This window comes from Lagopus leucura, unplaced genomic scaffold (genome assembly GCF_019238085.1).
Source record: "Lagopus leucura isolate 7727_CA_CO unplaced genomic scaffold, USGS_WTPT01 Super-Scaffold_100015, whole genome shotgun sequence".
NCBI classification, from domain to species: domain Eukaryota; kingdom Metazoa; phylum Chordata; class Aves; order Galliformes; family Phasianidae; genus Lagopus; species Lagopus leucura.
Window position 1 is genome coordinate 9,309,108 of NW_024962269.1, and position 26,865 is coordinate 9,335,972.

At 38.1% G+C, this 26,865-nt stretch overlaps 2 long non-coding RNA genes across 5 annotated transcripts in view; both read left to right on the forward strand.

Moving 5' to 3' along the window:
* LOC122182733 overlaps nt 1-26,865 on the forward strand; it is a 280,673-nt gene that overhangs the window by 208,337 nt on the left and 45,471 nt on the right. The window contains exons 1-2 of one of the 3 annotated variants that reach the window (XR_006179960.1): nt 21,940-22,147; nt 24,122-24,348. The exons of the other annotated variants lie outside the window; for them this stretch is intronic. This is a non-coding gene — a long non-coding RNA (uncharacterized LOC122182733). Of the gene's footprint in view, nt 1-21,939; nt 22,148-24,121; nt 24,349-26,865 lie in introns of those variants that run through there. 3 annotated transcript variants of the gene reach the window in all.
* Nucleotides 9,398-19,175, forward strand: LOC122182734. 2 transcript variants are annotated; one of them, XR_006179965.1, is made up of 3 exons: nt 9,398-9,632; nt 16,315-16,409; nt 17,571-19,175. It is a non-coding gene; the product is annotated as an uncharacterized LOC122182734 (long non-coding RNA). The 2 variants fall into 2 exon arrangements; XR_006179966.1 differs by lacking the exon at nt 9,398-9,632 and adding an exon at nt 16,152-16,194.

Genomic DNA, 26,865 nt, shown 5'->3' on the forward strand with positions numbered 1-26,865 from the left:
TACTTTTTATGAGATACTGTAAACAAAACAGATCAAGATAGTAATGCAGGTTATTGCTTTGCCTTATTTTGTCAGTCATGCATTCAGATATACCAAAGGCAAAAACAATTTCATGGCCCCTGATATATCTGCATCACATCCTGTTTGAAAACCAATAAAAAGATTGAGTAATTTGCCTGGGAAGGGACTGTAATGTTCAGAAGACCTTAGCTTTGTAACCAAAGATTTTAATCCTTATATTGTTAGATGTTTCTTCCCATCTGTAAACTGAGAGAAATGATTATTTTTAGAATTAAATCAAAATTTAAGACTGCAAATTATAGTAAAATTGCAAGTTATAGTATTTCTACTTAAACATTTAATGGGTTGCCATAGCGAACTCTACTATGTTTAAATTAAAATGGCACTATCCAAGAAAACTAAGCTAATATTTCTTGGCTACAGAAAGCAGATGAATACAGTCAATGCACTCAGTGGGAAATGAAAAGGGAAAATACTCTCTTGGTTTGGATGATTTCAGGTGTGTTTGCTTGCCCTTCTGTGTGATCTCTCTGTACGTGTAAAGTGTCTGCTATTTCCTCAATGCAAATCTGTTTTGTGAATACTTTTTTCTTAGTTGTCTCATTTTGAATCATCTTTGTTTTCTGTAGTTTCCAAAAAATCAGCTGACTTATAGGTAGTTGATGTTATAAATGTTACTGCCCTATGACTACAAGTTATTGATGGAAATACAAACACATCCCCCTGGGTTTTATTGCATTGCTCCAAAAGCCTAACCGCAATTTTGGCCTCTTGTATAGTGGATGTGTAGTGTAGAAGAAAAATCTAATCACTGATATCTTTGTTAGAACTTTTTCACAGACTGTGATGAGCACAGTGCAGGAGAAGATGTGATGAATCCTGCAGGTAAACACAACTGTCCTTGTTTGCAGAATGGAGTGTTTTAGTTTGCAGTTATTGTGCTGCTCATCCAGTTCACTGCAGATATTTTTCCCTTACCAAACTAATATTTGGGTTCAAATGTTCACTCTAGTGTCAGGACCTGATATTTTTACTTCTCCCTTTCTCTTAATTTTATTGATTTTTTTCTAAGCCAAACATTCCATAAATTAGTTCTAATAGAAGGCTTATTGTGGAATGTGATATAATTGGCAACTGATTGTTGATGTAGGAGATTTATGTTGGCCTTACAGTAATAGTTTCTTATAATTGAATACATATGTGATTTCCAGTGTCTAGACTTGGGAACTTTCCCAGGAAGGAGTTCCAGGTGGTTATCTAACTGTAATAAGCCAAAGGGCTACCACTCAGTCTGCAGACATGGGAAATATGCAAATACTACTGGCAAATGTAATTATTTCATAAATCTGCATTTAAATCACAATATATCCATTTACATCTAATGGTTTGACCAGCTTATTCGCCTTATAGATTCATTTAGAATCTTTTTTTTTTTTTTTAACCTGAAACTTACTCTCCCTTGATAACTCCCTAAACTGAAATAATGTAAAATGCAGAGGTGAGAAGTTCTGATATGCCTGGATGTCAAAAAGTTTAACTATACCACGTGCCTGAGTTAGTTGCATTAGTATATGAAGTAGTAAGTGCTTGAAGTAGCAGTTACATTGCCATATATTGAACTAATTCCTTGAAATTTGATTAGGTACAGTTAAATGACATGGCAACTTGAGTTTTCATTTGCTAGCAGACTAATTTCTGGAAGGATCTCAGAAAGGAAACGTGTCTGGAAGCTGCGCAGCCTACTAAAGCATGTGGTGATTTGATATTGTCCTGATCCCGGTTTGCCTCGAACATGCCTTGCACGTTAAAACATCCCTGGAGAAAGAAAACACAGTTGGCTATCCCAGCATGAATACTCTGCAAATATTGTTCTGGGGCCTGCACAGCCTGTGACTCACAATGAATATTTTCAGCTCTGGTTCTTACAGTACAATAGGAAATACAAAGGCAAATAAGTAATTTGCTGGGGCCTAACACAGTGTGACTTGATCACTGTGCTTCAGAAAACAGAAGAGCTACATTAGCAGAAGTGAAAAGTCCTTTCAATTCAGATTTCATATGCCAGATGGCTGGCTCTTGTTCTTATGTTTTGGTGGTGGGTGGTTTTTTTGTTGTTGTTGTTATTTTTGTTGTTGTTTTTCCTTTTATCCTACCTGTTAAGATAGCAAAGAGTGACATACGTTATCTGGCTCTGCAGCCAAGTGTGTGGTCCAAATTATTTTCACAGAACGCCTAAAAAAGTCTGCTTACTTGCCTGCCTGCCTCGATCATTTTTCTCAACTAATTAGAAAAGTCTGCCAAACATTTTTGGGCTAAGGCACTAATTATTCTCAAACAAATGTTTCAATTTTGCACAAGTTAGGAAGTGTCTTTGTATTAAATGACTGCATGCCAAGGTGCCAGAGTAGTCAGTCCACTTTCGTTTATCAATATGTCTGGAAGTCCTGCAGGACCAAGGAAAAAATCTGAAAAGCACCATTTTAAAGCAAATGGAGATCTGTGGTGTTTGATGATGTTAAAGGAGATAATAGTGCAATACTTACTTTGTGTTAGTTTTTAATAAGTAGGTCTATTTTCCTTCTGGAAATGCTGGTTTTTTTTGTGATATTTGTAATTGCACTGGTCCTCAGGTTCTGTTATTTCTGGCAGAGAATAAAAGGACATCTTGTAGTTTTTCATGCCAACCTGGCCTATCTATCTAACCCTGTCTCAGCTTTTATAGCCCACTCTTCACCATCTTATTTCAGCATTAAAGAAGATGATCCATCATGGCAAGGGCATTGGAGAGTCTTTCTTTGTAAAAGTTCAAGTTGAGTTTGGCAACCTGAAGAAACTTGAATGGTTTAATGAAGCCTACAACTTGTTTTCCAAGTAATGGCCTGGACTTGGATTTTGTGTTTCCCTCCTCGGAAGTGGTGGTGATCTAGAAAAGTCTCATCCTACCTCAGCTCTGGAAATGTTTTGGTTGTACTGATTTATTTGTGACAAGGTTCACAGTCTGATAGTTTATGTCACTGATAAGACATATGCTTTTGATTAGCTGTATCTCTGATGCTGCTGCTAAACTTCTGCCATCTGTCTTTCAAACTGTTTGTCCTCATCCCAAAAGTTGCTCTATAGGAAGACAGTAGATTGCCATACTTAGGATTCTCTTGGGCTTCTGTTGGATCTGCTCCTGTGTAACCAACAAAAACCGGTTTCTACCAACTGCCTTCCTCTGTTTTTTGACAGTAGAGGAAACATTTTCTTTTCACAGAAAAGTACTTTTGGAGCAGCCCTCGTTTATTTTCCAAAGATGACAAGAGAAACTCAACATTTTATTTCACAGCGATAAGTGAAATGGTTTACTTATGAGACAGTGAATTTGTTTTTTAGATCTGTGCTGGCACAAAATTGCTGGATAAAGGTGGTGGGCTTTTTAGTTCTGTTTTTCGAAGCATGTACTAAGGAGAAGGGCAAAATGAAAAAATGAAACCATCAGAATGGCAACATTTTATTACTTGATTAATTTCGAGAAGCCACTTGTGCCAAAGAAGAAAGTGTACTTAAATACTACAGTATTTGCATCTCTTTGAACAATTATTCGTGTTAGGGTAACTGGGTAGTCATAATTTGTATTTGAATAATGGATTATATGTGTTTTCTTTGCAATGTTTCCCGTTTCCCTTCCTTCTTTTAGGGAAAATATTGAACCTGGTTTGTGAATGCTTTCTACCATCAATTACTTTTTGCTCTGATCTGCACCTACTGGCTTAATTGCCATCTGTCTGCATAGTGTGATAGTGTGTAGTGTGCTTTTTTTTTTTTTTTTAATATCTAAATTGTCTGAAAAGAGCTGGCTCTGGACAACGCTGGCTGCTCCTGGCTGTTCTTCAGGAGTGCATGAAGACAGAAGATGTCAAGTGAAGACATTGCAAATATGGTATTCCTGGTTCTTTAGCATGATGTGGAACAAAAGACAAATGAGCTCTGAGTCCTAGGGTGTTTCTCAAGGTTCAGTCCATAGTCGTCACCTATATGGCAAGGAGGATTTTAAGATTTTAAGAAAATGGAGCTTAGCTTTCTTGTTCTGTTTTGTTCTTTTCCTTCTTGTCCTTTCAGTGCACTGTTATTTGCTATATAATTCTCTCAGCTGGTTTCAAGGTGATCATTTTGAGCGTGTGAATCTTTCTTTCAACATCAATCACACTGCCAAAACCTGGCAGTGACCACTAAGCGTACTAAACATTTGGTAACCCTTCTTGGCTTTCTTGACATTTGGATGTCTGCAGATTCAGCCTTCTCCTGAAGGGCAGAGGAACACGGAGGACGATCTGAATTTGTTTAAGGTGCTAGCTGTTATCCAAGACCAGTAAGGACCTGATGGCAGCAAGAATGTCAAGATACATATATCCATGCAGAGGTTAGTGGTGAATCCAGTATTTTTCTAGTGAAGTTGTACCTTTGTGCCATGAAGCGTATAAAATACACCTATATGTAAAATTCCTATGTTCTCCTTCATCTATTTTAAGGATATATTGTACATCAAAACACTGCAAGCATTGTTAGAATAGTAGGGATCCCATCACATACATCAGTTAAATTACATTCTTCAAACTTCTCCAAATACAATTTATGCATTCTCTGTTTAGTTTCCGGAAGCTGTAATAGCACAAAAGGAACAGGCTATGTTTTTATGTTAAAGGTCTTGATTTTTATGGGAAACCACAGTGTTTTTTGGGTTTTGTTTTGTTTTTGTTTTTGTTTTTTTGAGTGAAAAGCTAAACTTTCTGTCCAAGAACATTTCCTATTTTGTATATCTTCTCATATGAGTTTGCAGAAGTGCAGCGTAAATCCAGTGGGAGTAGCATTCCATTGTAGCTACATGAGTGTTACATTATTTAAAATCAAACAAATTTAGTGGTGTAAAACCTGTTGCTCTTCTTTCTCATGATGTATTGCTACAGTTATAGTTGATTCAGCAGAGACCTTCTTGTACTTTATTTCTCATTTTCCTCTTTTTAGAACAATCCCTTTGGAATCTCTTCCAGTATCTTTTCTCAAGTAAAGTGTTAAAATGTGTACAATTGAAATAATTGTGGGGAGATTTCCAAGTTGGCAACTTTTCCTTCAAATGAAGGTCATTGAATGCTCTCTCTACAGCTTGGTAGTGTCTTCCCCATTCACACCTATTACGTAACTACAAGAAAACTTAATCAATGAACAAATTTAATAGAACTTATCTTATACCTGACCTTTTTATTTTCTTAATGCAAACTAAAGGACATCCTGACTGCAAGTTGGAGGCTGGGCCATTGGCCTGTTTTATTCCAAGGAGGGAATGTGTCAGCACTGTCCAAGAACCCAGTAAATTGCTCTTTCTGTGGTGTCTGGGAGAGCAATGAATTGCTCTCTCAGGGGTGTCACTAACTCTTAGGTTGTTTCTCAGTGCATCACTGAAGTCTGTGTATTGCATAAAGTAATTTTCACATGAGAGAAGAGCATTTTCTTAGCTAGGTTAGCTGTAAACTCACCCTAAGGGACAAAGAGAACAATGAATGCAAGACTTTAAGTTGTCAGGTACATGATTGCACATAATACTAATCTAATCACAAGCTTTGAGTTAGAAAAAAATGGGAGAAAGGGAGGAAATTCACTATCCCAGGGAGAGACGCTGACACCGGACAAGCAGTAGGGATAATTCTTTCTGTTCTCTGATATATTGGTGTGACTGCTGTTGTGCTTGGCAGAAAACACTCAGCCTGAAAGGCTGTAAACTTTACAGCTCTTCGCACTGTGTCGCTGTCTTATGGAATCCAGTAGGGCACAGCAATGGAAAAGGATTTCTTGCAAATCTTGTCAATATATTTTGTCATTCCTTGATTGATTGAACTGCAAGCATAAGCTGTGTATTTCAAGACAATACTTTTGTTTTACAAAATAACAGCATGGAAACTAAAATCTACTACTTGCTGCAGAATCATATCATTAAGGCTGGAAAAAAGCTCTAAGATCCTCAAGTCCAGCCATCAACCCATGCCAACCATGCTATCTAAGCCATGTCCCTCAGTGCCATATTCTAATTCCCTCTTCATTTTTAGTGGAAATGTCTTAGTAACCAAAACTACAAAAAAAAAAAAAAAAAAAGTCAGAACAATGCACGAGGTTTCAGTTCAGAATGAATTTGGCTGCAATATATAATTGAGCAGTGGAGTGAGAGTTTTGAAATTATGGAGTTGATTTTAACAGTTGACACTAGCATTAAGTGTTCTATATTTTAAGCTCCTGCCTATTGACATTTATAGATAGAAATAGTGATCTGAATTCCCCCTGTGGGTTTGGCAGATAGGTTTGAAAATTGTTTCATTTTTGTATGTAGTTTTCTTTTGGCAAGAATGTGTGTGAGTGGTGGAGGAGAGGTCAGTTTGTCTATGTTTATAGGTGCTGACAAGTTGTCTGAGATTTATTTTTAATTCAGCTTGCGTAAAAATTGCATGGCTGTAAGTTTTTTTATAAATACTCTATTGCCAAAAGTTTTCATGTGAAACTTTGTGTGTGCCCCATTGCTTCTTATGACAGAAATTGGCTTCATTGATGTATAGTGCTTTAGTTAGACAATAGCTGGTTAAATGTGAGCCTCCAGAAGTTCAATCATCACCTCCATTTTTTGGAAAGTTATGCATTCAGTGGTTTTGATATGTCATACGATGCTTTTAGTAATTAATCCAGTCAGTAATGCAACTTTTCTGGATTTTTTTTTGGCAGTGTGAGTGAACTCCCATTGAAATTTGATATTCAGTGGGATACAGATACATTTTACAGGTATTTGAAAGAGATCTTCCTTCAGTGTTGGCAAAATGATTGTAAAAGTTCTGGTTATTTCTAAAGAGGATCAAATGTATGTAGTTTGAAGTGATTTACAAAAGAAGTTTGTTGCAATTAGAGGCATAGATAACCTGTAAGTGCTGTGATTAGCTGATGTGCTTTCAGACCATGCAGATCACAACAGCATGGCTTTGTCCCTGCTCACTACAGGGGAGTTGAACTAGATTGCATTTAAGGGATCCTTCCAACTGGATTCTATGATTTGCATGCAGGTGCTCAGGGAAAGTGAGAGCAGCTCTCTTGGACCCAGCCCTTGCAGGGTGCCTTGCAGAGTGCTGCTGCCTTCTGCTGCACCAAGAACTATTTTTAAGCATGATGTTGGTAAAGGGAATTGCTGCAGTACTGTGACCAGCCAGATCTCTCAGCTGTACTGCATTGATACCAAAATGATACAAAATCATTGTCAGGTTGAGAGCCAAGTGCTGCACAGAGCACCCTTCCTGCTCTCGCAGAGGCACTCTCATCCTTAGCATGGCAGTTTCAGAAGATTCGGGACAAGCATTGCAACTCTTTTAAAAAAAAAAAAAAAAAAAAAAAAAAAAGTCCCCTTATGAAATTCAGTTGGGTATTTCTGTCTAATGTAAGCCAACTCAGGATGTGAAGCAATTAGCACTTCTGTAGATGTAGTCATCCACGGCAGCCTGCACTTGGGTAGCTTTAGCCTCAGCTCTTTGTGTGCACCTTTTCTTTTTCTTTATCCAGAATGAGATGTATCATTTGACCATGGGCTGATCTAAAATGAAAACTTAGATTAAGAGCAGTGCCAGTAGTAGTAAATGGTTACGCTGCAGGAATCAGAGCCAGCTGAAAATTAGAATTTTTGAAAGGGGGGCTGGAGTCTTAATCTCAACCAGCTCTGGAAAAATTGCAGCTCTGTTCTCCACAGGGAAGGAGGAGGGGGCAACGTTGATTCAGAAAACATGTGCTGCACTCCTCTGTATAAATCTGGATTTCAAAAATAAACTTTTTTAGCATGCTTGAAAGTTGTTGCTGACTACTGCCAACTAGAAGATTTAATAAAGAGTTTAACTTAGAGCAGCCCAAGCCAGCTCTGCAAACACATGCTTTCCCGCTGAGATCAGAACGAATATCAGTGCAGTGTGCAAGAGCCAGACTGTACGAGCAGGGCTGTCTGCATCCATCCCTCATCTGACTTCAGTTATTGTTATGGCTGGCACATTTCCATGGCTGTAATCATTGTAGAGTGTGTCCAAAGATCTGCTCCAAACTCGATTGTGCTGCTTACATTTTTCAATTATTTTAGTAAGGCTCTTTCATCTGCAAGCCTAGTCTGCCTGGTGAATGGACACATTTACCTTCTCAATTATAAATCTTCTTATAATCTCTTGTGCTCTCCCAACATACCTTCTAGTGTTGGATTTTTGTACTTCTTGGACTTCAGCCAATTGTGAAAAGTCTTTTAACATAAAGACAGCAAAAATTAACAGGTTGTGTAAAAAGTCACATTTTTCATTAGATCTTTTTGAGTTGCTTTTTGAAATCTATGTTTAATCCAAATATACTTGAGTCAGTATCTTGATGGGGTAGAAATGGGAAGGGAGTTGAAAACAGATTTCTGTTTTCAGCCAAGAGTTCAGCTTTTGCTTAGTGATGTGTGCTGCTGGGAGAGAACTGACTTGGTGAAGGCAGCACATCATGGGCAGACCTCCAGGCATCTCCCAGAAGGGCTCAGAGTACTGAGAAATGAGCTGGGCTGGTTCTGGGAGGGGTGCAACATTGAACAGAGCTGATTTGGAGGAGACCTGTCAAGCCATGCTCAAATGTCTATAGCCAGATATGTTGTGAATTCTGAATGTGAATGTGATTCTGGGGAAATTCAGACATAAAGGAACCTCTTATACACATGGCCACATGAAAAAAGTTTCAGAAAATGCCATCTTTGACTCTGTTCCTTCAAACAGATACCCCCTTCCAAAGTGCAAGCAGAAGGAATACATTTCATTTTCCAATAGGTAAGCAGGTTAAAATGTTGCCAGCCTGTAAAGAAATGTTGAGGGGAAAGAACACGACTTCATGAGATTTGGGTACAGTGGGATCTGGGGACAGAAGTAGTAAGGAAGAGAGGTATTTTGAGTCCTTTTAAAGGCTGAGTTATAAAACAAATGCCTCAAATGAAAGGCTACCGGTGATGGCACAGGACAGCCAGAAAGACCAATGGAATACCATACTTTGCTACATGGCATTACTCTGCCAAGTCATTGAATACTCCAAACTGGAATGAAAGGGTGATGATGTTCTTGTCTCATTACTGATATTAATAACGTATTCATTGAGAGGGAAAACAAAAACTCACAAAGGGCAAACCACTTCTTTGCTCTGTGTCTAGTGTCTCTTGGTCAGCATGATGGTATGAATCCAGAGATTGTGTACAGGTCATATATAGACACCAGGGAAAAATATGCACTGAGAACTGATATATGAAAAGATCATTTTTTTCTACAGTTAATAAAACCACTTGTCATGGTTTTGTGATTTTTGGTTTTCAGTGTTCCACATCATAACATCATGTGGGGCACTGGGAGTTTAACTGTTAATGCTCAAGTTCTGGTGACCTGCCTGGAAGAGAAGAGCAACTACATTCCCCAGGGGACTTTGTGGTCACAGAGAGGAGATAGAACTCCTAGCAAGGTCACTTGATGGACTCTTCTTCATCCACTCTTCTTAATCGTCTCTCCTCCCGTCTCCCTGCTGCTCAACTGAACTGCGCATCTCACATCAATGCTATGGTGAGGCCTCATCCACCTTTTGGACATTCTCTCTCTCTCTCATTGTATTTGATTTATTAGCTTCAATTCGAATTATGATGTGTTATCTTGCATTCCGATATTTCGTAAATTAGTTTGTTTCTCCTCAGAGAAAACATTGCCACTGTTTTTAATTATTCTGGGGTCCCCTGTTCCCTTTTTTTCCAGAGGCGCAGATTTTGTGAAATCCCTCCGCCCCGCCAGTCACGGAACTGGGCCGAACCAGCCCATAAACCATTGACACCACTTCAAAAAGCAAAGAAAAACACAGCCATAGATTTTATTACCTTGATTACAAGCTCTATAACAAAGAACTGACCGCTGTTTGGAGGTGTCCTAGCAGTGGCCTGTACTGTGAGTCTGCACTGTCTTAATTCTCTGAAATTTAGCCTCAGTGTTCAGCATCCTAACAGGGGAACTCTAGTCACACTTCCATGTTTCTCTTCTAACCGTTCTCGTTATTCTAAAATAAATGCCAGTGCAGCAGTGGTTTAGTTAACAAAGCAAGTAATATCTTTGCAAGTGAGCGACTTTTCTTACTTTATGCCTGATGACACAACAACATTAATAAATATAGAATTGGTTTGGTAGTGCTTGCATAATAGAGCTTTCCAGCAATGTTGCTTTTCTTTCAATGCACAGCATGATGCGATCTGTCTGAAATAAATTCTAGTAAATATTTGCACTTCTCACGAGAACTGCCATTTGTTGATACTGTAAACAAGGCAGCTAAAGGTGCACCAATAGGGGCCTTCATGGGATCAGTGTACTGAGGGAGCTCATGCTGCAATTTCTTCTCTGTGAATAAACTGAATTATTCAGCCCTGTTTCTAGCACATTTCTAGAACAAATTCCCTTTGGCAAAAGGTAATAGTAGAATAAAAAATTAACTAAATCAATTTGGGAAAGGAATATGGGTAAGCATTAAGAGGTTTTTGTTTGTTTGTTTTTTAATTATGTTTTGGGATGTATGATAATTATCTTTGAGTAAATCCAGTGTAGCTCACAATAATGGCAAGATCTGCAATGTAAACAACTACCAGATGGATAAGGGTAGTCCTAGAATAGCTAGGCAAAATGATTGTTCATCCTCATATCCAAAATACAAAAAAAAAAAAAAAAAAGCATTTTCATGGAGTATCTGCCTGGAAATCGTTTGGATGATCAATCTAGTTTGAATGATTTCAAGTTTTGCTGAGTGCTGTTGCACTGCATTGTTGAGCCCCCCCAACTCCTGCTCTGACCAGTATGGGTTTCTTCTCATCCTTTCCCTGCCTCCCTGTTTATATTTTTCTACAGAGCCCCATTATCTGGAAGAACTGGTACTCTAGATCCACAGATTAAATTTTGCAATCAAATACATTCTCAGGTATCACAGGACATGGTTGAAAGATTAGGCTCCTTTGCTTGGAAACTGTATTCTGCATCTTGGATGCTTCCTCTGAAGCCTTACATGAACATAGCTGTTTGTGGTTTCGCTCCCTTTACTTGGTTTATTTTGGTTTACAGTCACGATGGAAAAAAAAAAAGAAATGAAAATAAAAATGAAACAAATGCTAATTGCAGCCAATGGTTTCTGCATCTTTTTCTGAGAGACAGCATTGAGGTTTGGTTTTATTGTGTCGATCTGAAGCGTGAGGCTGGTTCAAGGAAACAGTTGGCAATAAGGATTCTGCTAACAGCTAGGCAATTGCATTAAAGTAAAACTGGAAGACTGAGAAACCAAGAAAAGAAATGAAATTCAAATGTAAGAACTGTGCAATATTTAGGGAAGGAAAAAAAAAGAGGAGAGCTTGCTGCTTATTCTAAGAGCTCTGAATATGTGCTGTTCAAAATGCATGAGGAAGTGTTTTGGATATGAACTAGGCTGCTTTGAAATGCCTATCTTGTTAAAGTTTATAGGAATAACAGGGAAACATGATAGCTGAAGTTTCAGTGAATTGTCCCATTTGGCAATCATTCCCAGCAGAAAACAACACCCTGGAAATTTTGCATGGCACAATGTACTGCACTTTTTCCATGGCTTGACTTCAGCTATGTAAAATCTACTTAGGAAAAGGTGTTTTAAGAACTTCAGTTATCGGCTTTATAGAGTCAAGGGTATTGGGGTGGCGGCAGTCAGGCTTGGATATTTAGCTGCTGTTCTGTTTTCACCTAACCCCAGACTGTTTTGTCCTAGAAATGTAAATTCCCAGCATCATCTCACTTAACTGAGTTGTTAAATTTAGGAACATTAAGTGTCCTGGATTCTCAATATAGTCAATGAGATACGAATATCTGCAAAGGTGATTTGACCCTTGTAATAGATGGATCTGCTCCTGAGGGTGACTTTGCTTTGCTCGTATGGTTGTGAGAAGTAGTGATGGCTGAACTCACAATTTGGGTATCTAACTTACACAGCTGTACGTGTGAGAATTGTGCCCAAACAAGCCTTACTCAGCATTTCTTCTTTAGGCAAAGTGCCTTGTGGTATCAGATGTACAAAAACTGGATTTAAAAGGCTGGAAAAGTGTGCAGTTACTGTTTATGAAGCTGAAACTGGCTTTAGCTGCTAAATAAGGAGAGAGACAGGATAAAGGAAAGCAAAAATAAATGTTATGCAGTAGATAAACCTGGGAAATAAATGAAATATTGTATATAGGGAAATGTGCCCCTGAGTCCTCCAATTCTGTAGGGAGATGGAGCAAGACACCTTCTGTCTGGTATCAGAAGCCAAAAGAAATTGGGGAGACAGAGAAAGATGTGCTGCCATCAGATGAAGGGATGGTGGAAAGCACAGAGCTGTGCTGAGGGCAGAATGTGCGAAGATCAGAGAGATACTGTGCCAGCTGAACAGGGGCACATTGTAAAATACATTAGATTATGCATGATGTTCTTGGTGTTCTCTTCAGAACAAAATAAATGGTGCGGCCCCATTTTGAATACTTTGTGCAATTCCAGCTGTCCCATCTCAAGAACGATGGGCTGGAAGCTGTTGAGGTGCAAAAGAAGGTGACGATCACACTGTTAGGATGGCTTCAGTGTGACAGGTTCAGTAAGTCAGGTCTTTCCAGTTTTGAGAAAAGGTGACTTATGTGAGGAAGCAGGGTATATTGGAGTCATGTGAAGTCAAGAGTGGCGTGTAGAAAGTGAAAATATAGTGATTATTTATTATTTCTCACTAGACAAAAAAACAAGTGAAGGGACCAGGCAGCACTTAACTAAATTATGGAAGCCATTGCTACAGGATATTGCAGATGCCAAAATATAAATGGTTTCTTAAAGTGATTAGATAAACTCAGGGAAGAGTAGTTCATAAAGACCCATTAAAGACACTGATTTGGGGCCAGCCTGCAGTTCAGAGGAAGTATCTAAACTGCAGGTCTGCTTAGAGTTTGCAGGGCATACCATACGCTTGCTTCTGTTCATGTCCTTCCCTTAAGTATCCATTCTGGTGTTATCAGAGACAAGATGCCAGGATAAATGCATCTTTGGTGCAACCCACTGTATGGTTTGCTTCTTGCTGAATCACCCAGTGAAGGTCTGCATTAAGTATCTGCACAGCAGACTAGATGCAATTTAGTGCTAAGAATTCTGATTTCTACATTTGATATTGTTCTTTCACTTGTAATGTTATTTAATCTCTTGCATAAAAAAACAGCATACTAGACTGAATCTGGTGGTACAACTTTGTCTTATTTTTCCCAGCACATTCTCCTGAATAGTGTTCGACATATCATCTTCTGTTGCTACTGACTCATATGTTTATTAATCTGGTCTATGCAAATAACTTTTCTGCATTTCTTTTTCTGTAGCTGTTTAATAAGAATACTGACCCTAGGTCAATTACCTTTAATTATCTAGAAGGTTTCTTTTAAGTGTTAGTATAACCTTGGAAAATTATTAACTAATATGTAGACCCTTGTGTATAGTTCTCATTGAAATCTGTTCTGCTAGCAATTAATGTAATGGAATTGCCACTATCTTTTTGGAGTTATTAGTCACATCACTCAAAATAGTTTTTGCTTCAGCCCCCATTGCTCTGACTTCTTTAGAACAGCAATATTTGTAGTCTCCTGCTGAAGTAGTGCTGAGAGAGCCAGAACCAAGCAGTAAACACAGTGGGATGCTGTAAGCATTCTGTAGTTTCTCTAGGGCTTACCCTACAAAGAATTTCATATCTGTGTGACAGTTGCTAGCAGGCCAAGAAGCTTTTGTTTAACCTTTAGAGTTCAAACTGATCTTTAACTTAAAGTTTGTATGGCATTCACTCTGAATGTAATTTGTTGGGGAATATCTGCCCTTCCTTCTGTGTGTTTAATACATATGGGTTGGTAATCCTACTGGTGCAAATTAAGAGTTCTGCAAACAAAATTTTGTTTCTAGCACATGTGAATTCTTCTGGAGAATTGCTCATACAAACCTGGACTCATGTAGATTTATTTACTGGTGCATTTAATGGGTTGTTTACAAGCAACCTGGAAAAATATGCAAAATTTGACATTCTTGTAGAGGTGGAAGGGGATTTCAATGTCTTAAAAACATAAGTAATAAAAGTCAAAGTATTTTACTTTTTTTCAAAGTAACAATTAGCTCTTCTGACTCTGTCAGACTTCCCATTGATGCCAGCTACATATCCCTGAGGTCTGGAAAACATGAGAATCCTTGAGGAATCAATGTAATAGTCTATTGTTACTTGGCATGAGTGAATCTTATACCAACAGGAAGCTCTGAGCACCCAGCCTCCTGGTGCTTGACCTGAGACCTATAGGATCTAAAAGGGAAGTGCTATTTGCAGAATAGAGCAATCCTAGAGTTTGGGGCCATGGAAGTCCAAGCTTTCACAGCACTATAGAGACGTATCCTGGCTGGAAATAAGGCACTCTTTTATCTGCCTGGGTTTTTTTTGTTTTGTTTTGTTGTTTTTTTTTTTAATAAGTAGAGGTTCCTTGAAGTAGGCATGTTGCTATGATTTGCTCTTGCTTCATGAATTGTCACTTCCCAAATAAACATGCCCGGTTGGAATTCCCTGACCAGCTCTGATTCAGACATAAAGTGAATTCATTTCTTCATTCTGGGATTAAACCCATTCTCCTCTTCTTTTTCCTCTCTTTCCTCTTCAGCCTAATTCCTCTGAAACTAGATGCTGTGAGTTGACACTGCAAGCAACTATTTAATTTAATTAATTAATTTAATTAATATTATTTAATTTAATATATTAATATTATTTAATCCATTTTGGTTTGGGGTGTGTGTTCACTCCCCAACTTCTGCCACCTCTGGAAGGGTCACACCTAGGGATTATTTAATGCTCACATTTAGCATTCACTTTTGAAAAATCTTGAAAAGCTGCCCAAACAAAGTAAGCACTTCTTGTACAGTTTTTTCTGAATGTGTAAGGAAACCTTGCAGACTCTTTAAAGCTGCAAAATGTCAGAAAAATCAGGGACTCACATAGTGTTTTTCTAGTGCTGCAAATATGGTGATACACGAAAAGCTGTGAATAGGAAAAAAATCTTCATTTGTCCCATTCTGGGTGCTGTGAAAAACAAGAAAAGAGCAACTGCTGCCCAGAGGATGGAAAGGGGCTACAGCTCAGAGGCAGTTTTCAGGGGGTAGAGAATTTGAGGTTTGATCAAATGCCAAACTGATTTATTGCAAGTTGGCTTGTGTAAATAGACAGCATCTAAGACCTCCTGGTGTGTCATTAGAAGGGAAATAACAGCCATGTTGTACAGATGGGAAAACTGAAGAATGGAAAACTCAAGCAAATTTCCTATGATGTAAAAACAGGTCACTGACAGAGCTGAAAGAAGAACTGAAGTTTCTTGAATCTTTTTTTTTTTTCTTCCTGTTGGACTGTGCTGTGTCAGTTACAGAGGTGAGAACTCTTAAAAAGAGGAAAAACAACAAAAAAAAACCAAGCTGGGGTGCTCTTCCATTCTGACCTGGTTGCACTGCTTACATGCTATTCCTCTAAGAGAACTACTTTAAGCTTCACAGCAAAAAAGCAAAACAAAACAAAACAAAGTGCTTTTAAAAGCCATTTTGAAATCTGTAAACTAGCAGCGGCAGCAGCAAGCAAATCTTTCTCACTTTCCAGCTTGATAATAAGCCTCACCAGTTGACAGTTTATTTTCTTTCCAACAATCAATTCTTGACTGAAAGAGCACTTGATTTCTGAGTAGGCAATAACAAGCGTAGGCATGGAGTTGTTGCCACTTGTGCTTTCATTTCAACAGAAAAGTTGAAAACCAGATTTGCTGAAAATGAATTGAAATGTTTTCCTTACCCTTTTCTCCATGTATATCTATTTTCTGTTCAGTTTTCTTAAATGGCATTCACAGAAGTTGACAGAGATCCTCACATAATATTTTTTTTTGTCTTTCACCTTTTCATTTTAGGCTTATATAACAAGGGAAAACACTTAACTTCCAGTTTTTAAAATGAGGTAAATGATTTGATTTTCTATCCAGTTACAGAGGTGGTGAACAGAAGAAATGAATATGAAACAGAAGTGTTAGATCTAATAACCTGACCATATATGCAGAAGACTTAAATGGAGGTCAGCAGGCAACATACACTTCAAAATTTTTTTTAAATTGGGAACTTTGCTTGACTTTATATTGTCTAGATGGGAGATAATACATTAATTAGGATTTTGATTTATGTATCTTCTTTGAAGGCAAAATATGACTTCTGAGGAGCACTTTCCCATTCATTTTCCATGAAGTGTTTCCCCAGTCCCAATGCTAAGCTCCAAGAAAGACCAGATCACAGGTATGCTTGCAGAGCTGGAGTTCTGGGGGGTAGGATTTGCTTGTTTTGTGCACAGCCTGGAGTTCTGAAGCATTGGCCTTGATTTGGTCCCCGAGAAGTTCTATACAGAAGTGCATTATGTTCAATTAAGGTGCAGGATTACAGAATTGCTACTAATTCCCATTCATTGCACCATTCAAGTGACTATGAAGAAAATTAACTCCATCCCAGCCAAAATCACTATGCAGTGCCATATCTAGGGAGACATCTGCTGTGTTCCCATTCCTTAGAATAAGATAGAACCATTGGCTTCTACCTCACAAAGCTTCCTTTCTTAAGACTACCTATCATCTTTCATAGTTTAGTTAAAGGAAACTTTTTTCTCTATATAAATCACCATGGCTCCATTAATTCCTTAATAAGGTTCCCTTCCATCGGGTATTGTTACCCCCCATAATTTCAACACTGCTTGAGTAGAGAGAACATTTAAATCCCATCCGTCATTAGAGTAAAGCTCTTTTTTCTTTGTTATCCTTCATAACAGGTGGTAATATAAGAAAGTGATCTACCATCCCCCCAGATTCTTTGAATTCTGCTTCTAAAGCCATTCTTTGAATCATATTTCTAACACCTCTTGGGGTTTTGTGCAAAAAAAAAAAAAAATTAAAAAAAAAATCATTCTCTTTAGCATTACACAGACGTTGACTGGGAAATCTCTTTATCGGTTTAAATCAAGAGTCATTTTTTTTCCTACAGAATCCATTTTAGTCTCCTGTACTGCTGGTTCTCAGTATGAAAGAATCTATTTAACTGCTGGTTTTTTTGGATGGCTTTTAATGTTGTTTTTAGATTTATACATGGGGTATTTTGCCAATGAGCCTGTTCATCTTACCACTAGAATGATTTTTAATGGACATCCAGTAGTTTCGTATTAAGTATTTTCTTTCAGCTTTATTCTCCCTAGGGAGGAATGCGCCAAATGGCTGGAAATGTCAGCAGCTGCATTAGCCGAAGCAGTTTAGCTGCTGCCACCTCCTAGATAAATCTTGCCCTTTTTCATTTTTCTGTTTCTTACTGTTTCCCTCAAAGTAAGAGAGCCAAGGAAACTTCCTGTCTGGCATAATACAGATTAGGAACTAAATTAGTAGCTATTACAGATGGGTATTTTTCTATTGATTTCAGGGTGAAATCCATTAAAACTGGCAGAAGAGCTAACTCCATATCTACAGTCAACAAAGCCAAACAGAAATATGAAGCAGAGAAAAAAGGAGAGAATGTATGCAGCTGCGTGGCATCGAGTCCAGCTCAGAACTTGCCTGCCCATCAGGTGGTGTAGACACAGTGTGGCACTGCTGCTTCTCTTGCCATTGCTCAACACAGACGTGATATTTAACATGAAAGCAAACTATCCAGGCTACTTATCCTTTCCATTAGAACACCTGAGCATGGATCCAGTTGGAGTCTGGAAATGAATTAGGTGCACCTTAGGCATCATACTGCCAGGCACTGCCTGCCTGTCCTGCTCTTATAACCTGATGAAATTGGCATTACAGTGGCTGGTGACTTGGCCACAGAATCACAGAAAGCCAAGGATTGGAAGGGACCTCAAAAGACCATCTAATCCAATTCTCCTGCTGGAGCAGATCACATATTTTGTGTCTGAAAACATGTAGAGCTTAGTCTTCCAGGAATAAGCATTGTTGATATCAGTCCCTTCGCTTATCTTCGTTCATTAAAATGTTGCAATACAATTATTCTTCAGGCAACAAAACACCCCTGGCAGCATATTTTGCTAGTTAGTTGACCTATCAATTAAAGTCCACAGCCTTAAATAATCTTGCTTTTTTCATGTAAAATGATCAGTGAATTCAGAATTCTGCTGCGTAATCCATCAAGGCATTACAGGTTGTGTCCTAGAGTATAGCTCTGGATCTGTCCTTCATCCAAGTTCCTCAAATAAATGAGTTCATAAAATGGCTTGGATTGAGCGGGATCCCAAGGATCATCGGGTTCCAACCCCTTACTTTAGACTGGTAGAATTGCATTAAACATACATAGCTTCTTGATTAGGACTGTGATCTTGTGTTAAAAGTTCTTGATACTTAATACTGGAGTCAGCATAGCCCACAGCTTTGCGGTTATTTGCAGTGCAGGTTTTTGGAGAAGCAATTGTATGTCTTGAGTCGTCAGCACGGGTTAGGCCCCAGACATATTATTTACTGTAATGGGTTATCAAACTTTATGGTTACTTTGGAACGTGTGTTTTTAATGCTTCCTGGTAAAAAGTGTAATTTGAAACTTTATTTTTGAACTACTAAAACACAGTGACCATCGAATTGCCTGGACTCGTATGTTGTTAATGAGAACTCTCTAATTCTTAACCAAAAACTATTGCAACTGGTTTTTAGTACTCAGGAGTTAGTCTGACCAGTTCATTCCAGTTAGGAGAATTCAGTGTTGGAGAGAAATGTCTTTCATGTAATCCTGTTTACTTGTAGAGATGTTCGTTCCAAGCACCTTTGAGCATAGGAGGATCAAATGACAGGAGATTGTTTTCAGCTGGTACTCAAACCCAACAGCACTGTCTGGGCTTCTCTCAGTGCCACATCCCACACTTGCCCAGTGTGCATCTGGATTTTCTTTCTAAAAATCTGCTCATTTGTGGTGTTTCTGCTGTCCTCTTTGTCACACCCACACACCAGTCAAACAAGTCTTCTTTTGCATAATTCAAATTCCTCACTGGTCTTTCATATTTCTGCTTCAGCCTGTGACAAGATGCGTGTTAGAATCAAGGGTTATTGGTTTTTTTTGTTTGTTTTTTGGTTGGTTGTTTGGTTTTGCTTTAAATAAAGAGTGTAACTATTGTGTTTTAAAGGAAATGTGTTACTTAAAGTAGTCTGTTCTGCATTGGCATTCCTTTTCTCAACCAGTGATAATTGTTTGCTAGCATGTGGACAAATACTAAGAAAACATCTCCTGCACAGGAAGTGTTCTAGAAGTGAGACAATGCCCATGGCTGAGTTCTTTGAGAGTACAGGGAGGACTGCTTGTTTGGCAGTTGCTGAGTCCATCTGTATTTGTCAATCTCAAACAATTGTTTGAGATTGTGTGGGTGATTTTTAACTTAGAGTAAACACTGCTGTTCATCCCAATGACTGTCAAAAGGAAAAGAGGAGGCTATGACTCTAGGTTGAGTATTCCTTAGGTTCAGGCTACTTGTGAAGAATTTGTTAGTCTGCTCCATGGATTGCTGAGCAGCTCTGATTTTATCCATGGCCAAGCTGTGAGAAAGGTGCATGCAGCACAGAGTGAGAGCATAAAGCTTGCAGCTCCCTGACAATGCAGCTACCTGGAGAGCACCAGGAATATGTATATTTTTTTCTTGAGCGTTTACTGCAGAGGTGAATTTTTAAACAATCTTTTCAGCACTCAGGCTACCAAATAAAGACCCAAAATTTTTAAAGGGGAGCTGATAATACTAATATATTATGGCTAGAAATAAAATAGTTCAGGTTGTGCTTTCATTATTTACAACTCTCAAGTGTATTTTAATATAATTCGTCCAAGCAGCATAGTGCTCTTTTATCATGTTCCTTCCCCAGACCATCTTTCCTCCTTATCTAAATGTCCTCAAAGCCTTTCAACTCCCTGGGAAGCTGTCAGATGGTTATGGAAATCCAGCAGGCAGGACGAGTCTCAGTGGTGCTCATGGCTCTGAAGGAGGATCCCATCTTGCTCAAAGCAGCCCTTGGGCAAACTAAAAGACCACCCATTTGCAGAGCCAGAACTGAAGTTTTAAATTGGTTTTGTTTTTTCTTTTTTCTAGACACTTTTAAGCAGAAACAGACAAGGCACAGGGCTGAATGTTCTGCTTCCATACATATATACTTATGGATAACTTTTGGAGTATCAGATTTTCAATAACCGAAAGCCATTAGAAATGGTTCATGAACATTCAGGCATGCATACATAATTTATGCTAACTGAATCCATTTATGTGCGCTCTTGTAAAACAGAAACAGGTTGCAACTTATTAGTGGAATAAATGGAATTGCTTTTTTATAGCATGTTTTACTCGTCTTCCTAATTTAAAGCTAGGTCATTGAAATATAAAATTGGCTAATAATTACAATAAATATTCCTAGAATATTTCTATTTTCCAGCTCATACATAATCTGTTTCTTTTTTTAAAAAATATTTGATTTGGGATTCTTCAATATATACTACAAGGATGTTCTGCACTTGTGAATAAATAACGTTTGAATGAAGGCTTGAGGTAAAATGTGAGGTTTTACCCCAGTGAAGTTATTTTTACTGGAGGTTCAGTGAAAGGATTGAATCCACTTCAAAATGGCTTTTGCTCTTAGATAAATTCTTCCTATGTTATTAGACAGTTTTACCAATATTATGTTACTGAAGTCTGGAGGGGGAAAAAACCATGAAAACAAAACGCAATTTTCTGATGCTGTACTGAGTAAGAAGGTGAAAACAAGTGGTTTTTCCTGTGTAAAAATATCCCTTATTTTAGAGTCTAAACCTTCAAGTTGAAGAACTCCCAGTCATGCTTCTCTGTGTACATGAAGTAACGCATCAGGTCGTGCACAGCATGTCTTTAGGCTCATGAGGCTGATTGGCTTTGGGAAATACAGCACAGCTGCAGCTCTACTAAGGAACATACAAAGGCTTTCTGAATATTGTTTCTTCAAAGGGTTTAAAAATAAAAAAAATGGTTGTGTGGCTATGATTCTGAGCAATACTACAGCCAAAATAATGATTGCTATACTCAAGAACTAATGTGGATCCCAGGGCTTGAATTATGTGCAGACTAATAAGCAGATTCATAGTTAAGCCATTATTATGGCTGTTACAGGAAGAGGTATGCTGTGGAACTGAGCATTCACAGAAAACATGGTTGGTCCCTGAGTCTTATTTGGCCATGGTTTACGATTTTACCCACTTCAATGTTTTTTTCATTATTTAATTAAAAAAAATAAAATCTTTATTAGCCGTTTCTGATTTAATTCTGATCAGATGGATTCAGATCATAATGGTTTCTTTATTCTTAACTCAAGGAATAAACAAGGTGGGACACATTCATTATTTATTCTTCATGACTGTTTACTTCTGTGTTTAAAAAACACATGGGGAGATGTAATTGCAAAACCACAGCTTTTGCACAGAGAGAGCTAAATTTAAAGCAACTGGAATGACTTCTAATGATGTATTCTTTTATTGCCTTTCCTCAAAGAGAAACTATGTGTCTTAAATTTTTAAATAATGATATAGGATGTAATGCTTTCTGTTCTTACAGTATTCAAATAATCGCTTTTAAAGGATCAGATGCATAAAGTTCCTTTTATCTTTATGCCCTTATTTTAAACAAGTTGAAATGCTAATTGGAAAAAAAAAAAAAAAAAATTTTGTGGATTTTTTGAGACTGTCAGATGGCGCTTTGCCTTTTCCTTATGTCGAGTTTCATTTTCAGTTCTTCCCTCTTTGCTGTTTTTGAAAATAGAAATTGTAACTAACGTTTCCTCCCTTCTTTAGACCAGCTTGATCAAAGTCAACACTCAGAGCTCCATACTACACAGCTTTCCTGTTTAGAAATTCTCCAAAACATCTTGGTGTTGATTTTGTCTGGCAGAAATTGTTTTAGCAATGCTTTCTCACAATGAAGGTAGCTGCCAGAGCTCCTACCAAGGTATCATAGGCAAGGGAAGAACATTTATGGAAGCGCTGGACTTTGAAGGTTGACTCTGGTGAGTAGTAATCATCGCAATAATTATTTGTTTTTCTTTGTCAAATTGTTTAACAGCAACTTGAGATTACACAACCGTGAGTTTAATGTCTAGTCAGACTACCCAGAATGGTTAGAACTTTAAATCACTTGCATAATAAATCCTTTTGGTGTATATCATGAAAGCATAGCCTGTAGCTGTCAAATTACATATGCACTGTGAGTATAGCCTGTTTAAGTTCAGGACATAGCATCATGTATTCCAATTCAATTTATTTTTATATCTCATCTTTCACACAGAGGGTCTGAAAATGCTCAATAGTGAGAGACAGAATAATGAGATAATGCTTTACAGAACTGTGTAAAGTGACTTGCATGTAGATAGCAAGCAAGGCAGAAGTTGGGTTTGAGTGAGAGAAGACAGAACTGCGAATTAAAAGCAGTAGTAGTATAAATACATGGCAATTCAGATCTGAAGAGCATATGGAAAAGGTTTGTATTAATGTTAGCTTGTTTTAAAAGTCAGCAGTAGAAGAATAAAGCTTTCTATATATACTGTGGTGCTACTTTGTGATAAATAATATTTTGAATTACAGGAATTTGTATTATCAGGATTGAACAGCATGCTTCTAAATTTGTTACATGAGGAATAATATGAGGATGGAAGGGTAAAAACAGTATGATAGCCTCTGCCTGATGACAAACTTAGAGTTCCTGCTGAGGAACTTTGAAGATAGAGCATGATTAAACTGTATGAATGAAGAAAATAATGAGAAAGGAAGCTTTTAAGGTTCGTTTTAGACAAAATTAATCCTGGTCTGAACAATGGTCATAGTGACAACATGGAAATATGCACTGGCACAGGCTGTGTAGATAAGCAGATGCCTCATCCCTGGAGGTGCTCAAGGCTAGGTTGGATATGACCCTGTGCAGCCTGAGCTGGTGGGTGACAACCAGCCCATGGCAGGGGGTTTGGGACTGGGTGATCCCTTCCAAGCTAAGCCATTCTATGATTCTTTGAAATAGTCATAAGCCTTCCGGCAGGGAAGTGAGGAGTAAAATCAGTGTATGAGTGTGGTAAGATGACTAGATATCCTGGAGACGGTGTTTACTCTCAGATTGTTTCACTTTCATCCAGGACATGGTACTTTCTCCGTTTCTTTCAGTGTGCAGTATCTAGCACTGCAAAAACAAAACAAGACATGGGATTTAATGGATTTTGATAAGGTCTGAGCCTGATGAACAGTAGTCAAGAAGTAGAACTCAGTTCTTAATATGAAGGTGTTAGCAGCAGAAGCTGGAAGAATGTTCTACCTTTGAAATACTCTAAGAAAAGTCAATATACCTCAGCATCACATTCCTGATCTACCTTAGCTGAATGCACAAAACTTCTACTGTAGACCAAACCTAAGTTGAGGACTGCAATACATTTACATTAATTGCATGAAATTGATGGACCAATCTGAAACAAGCATAGATTAGGGTGAAAAAACTGTAGAGTTGAAAGCACAGAGCCTTAAGCAGTGAAAAATGAAGATACAAAGCCTGAATATAGAAAAAAAGCTTCAAATGCAGTTTGCTCTTGAGGACAGCATCAAAGGCAGATAGTTGGAAAGGTTCGGGAAGGACAGACTAAACAATCACTGCTGCCTTAGAAGAGAGAATAATCCAAGCTATCTCTTTTTTATTTTTATACTAGACAAGTGACTCAAGGTGAGGGGAACAACATTTGGAAAAAGGATATTGCTTCCATTGATGTTTAGGAGTAGTCAATGAGAAATGAAGTGGTGATTGGGCACTTAAAGGCATTTTAAGGTTGTAAGGAGAAAAAGCTAGTGAAGGAAATAGTGAGAGAAGTTAGGGATGGAGAAAATTGAGCAGGGTGGTATAATGGAGAAGAGATTTAAAAGACTCATTGCTTCCTACTGTAACCTGAGTAATTATGCTATGATTGTAATTATATTAATTTAATCACATCTCTACTTTGTTGTTTCAGGCACAGTTATGTTAATTCTAAAAGAAAATCTGAAGTTCTCTCACCCAGATCAACAGCATTTTTAGAAATAAACCAAGATGTCTGATGAGATGCAATCAATCTGTTGTGAGCAATGAGCAAAAAAATCTCTCTGATGGAGAGGAGGGAAGCCCTGTAAAGCAATTACCAGATAGTTGGTTGGTCTTTGCTGACCTCTGCTCAGCTCTGAAAAGATTTGTCTTTAGAAGGTAACTTCACTCTGATTTGATGAGATGTGTAACATCTGCATATAGTTTTCTGTAAAATTTTGATATGCACTTTAATGTGTAGTATAGAATGCTATAAGTCTGAATTACAGAAGTTGTTTTACTCCTAAAGTGCCTTTGTATAAATGAACTGACAGGAAATCTTAGATCATTGTTTTGGTTCTTTTTCCAGGGATGAATTTGTCACAGAACTACAATATAACTGGTTTTTAAGCATTGCTAATATATTACCTAGTAATAAAAAAAAAAAGTCAAACTGTTTAACATCATTATACTAGAAAAACATAACGACCCTTAAGATAAATCCTGACATAAATTATAATTGCTTACACAGACCTCCCAGCAGTCCCCTAGATGCAGTTTGCTACTTGAAGTTTTATAGCTGTGCTGCTTGAGATCGACTATTCTTTTACATATAGTACTGAGCTGTGATGCAAATTTTCACTGTAACGGGGCATAAATAAGCATTGTCTTCTGCTTTTTCATTGTTGTACATGCTGCGGAAGTAGAAAATGTGTTTGAAATGCTATCCTCTCAGATTAACTGGGCAAACTTGCATTATATCTCAGGTTGGATATTAGGAAAATCTCTGAAAGAGCGGTGATGCAGTGGCACAGCTGCCCAGGGAGCTGATGGTTCACTGTCCCCAGAGGTGCTGTGGAGAACTGTGGAGATGTGGCACTGAGGAGCGTGGCCAGTGGACATGGTGTGGGTGGATTGATGGTTGGGCTACATGATCTTAGAGGTCTTTTTCCTATGAATCTATTCTGAGAGAGGTTTTATATCTAAAAGATTTCATCACCTTCAAATGACTTTAAATAGTTGATCTTAGATGAATACATGTGCTTTCTGCTCTACAGGGTAGTTAATAAAATATGAACTTAGCACATAGACTAATATTGATTTCTCTGGGAAAGGCTGGGTTGATATTAGCTAATGATGTTGCATGTGGACAGCAAATGACTTAAAAGACCTCCTCAGCTTTTTGATATTCATACTGTACTGTCAGCGCATTCTGCAAATATGTCTATATATTCTTTATACAACCTAAAGGATCGCCACCTGAAACATCAGAAAATTGGTCAGATTTTTTCTTTGTGTCTCTTTGAAATACTTTGTCAGTTTTTTGTAGTATAGGTAGTTGGTTAGAGCAAGTGGTGATACAGCATCTGGTGGTTAAGTAAGAATGCCCTCCAATATAACTCAAAGTAAAAAAGTCTTGAGTTTCTTGTCATTCAGAAAAGTAGTTTAAGAATGTCTTCCCTGTCTTCTGGGGAAAGCAAAACCTTGGCTTCCTGTTCCCTTGCATTGCTAGTCCAAGATCCAAGCTGCATTCCCATAGTAATGTGGAAGGCATCATTTATCTTACTTGGGGAACCTTGTAGTCTTGCAGTGAGCCTTGGCCAGTATTAGGGTAAAGCAATCACATAAAAGAAATGATTTTACCAAACAATAATGAAAGCCAAGCAGGGTTAACAGGAAGTGTGAGAATTTGGGGATTTGCTCCATGGTGTGTGGAGTAGGGATAGCTGTAGTTAAGAGTGGGATAAATGTTGGCACTGGAGTCTGCTTTGCAAACTAAATCTGTAAAACATGGAAAAGATTTTTCAAAACACAAAAAGGAGCAAACCATAATTCTAGGCCTTCACACTTAGGAGGTGTGTTGTGGTTTGGTTTACTTTTTATGACTGGGAGACCACGGTGGACATAAATAAGTAAGGAATTGATGTTGTATTTGCCCCAGAAAATTGTTCTGAATATTCTAGTAATAACTTCATCTAATTATTCGCCACACTTGCATTTGGTGCGTATTTATTGCACTGTGCATTGAATGGAAGTGTTGTAGAGTTTCTCTTGCCCTAACACAGATATAGCAGAGCCTCCAGATAATACACATACCAGAGCTTTGCTGATCTTGATTATTTCCTCCAAGTGGAATGAAGTAAACGTTATATTTTTAAGCTACTTTTCTGTAAAGACTCAAAACTTAAATGACTGTCCTTTAAATTTGTTTACAAAGATTAAGGAGGTATTAACTCCTAAGGAAAAGCTGTGACAAAATTCTCTTCTCAGTTCTTTCTAGAAAGAGTCAGTGAAGCTTTGAAAGTGGTTGCATACTCTGGGAGATGCGTGATAGTACTGTCCTGGTTTGAACAACCTGAACTGCAGATGTCACTCGCCCTGGGAACTCAACCCTTTTGTTGTTTGCAGCGTTGGGCTGCACAAACTACACAATTCCTTACCCAATAGAAGTGTCAGGAGGAAATGTGGGCTGTGATGATCAAAACCAAAACTTAGCGTAGATATTCTAGGAAATACTCCTTGGGATCTTTGACCTTGTGCAATTAAAGGTCTCCCTTCAGTACCTACTTCATCATTTAATGTCTCTGGTGCCAATAACAGGCTGGTGCTTTGGTACAGTACCAACTTCAAGGGAAGAGTGCCATCTACTGAACTACCAATTCTCTATTTCGTGACATATATATCTGCCAGTTTTTC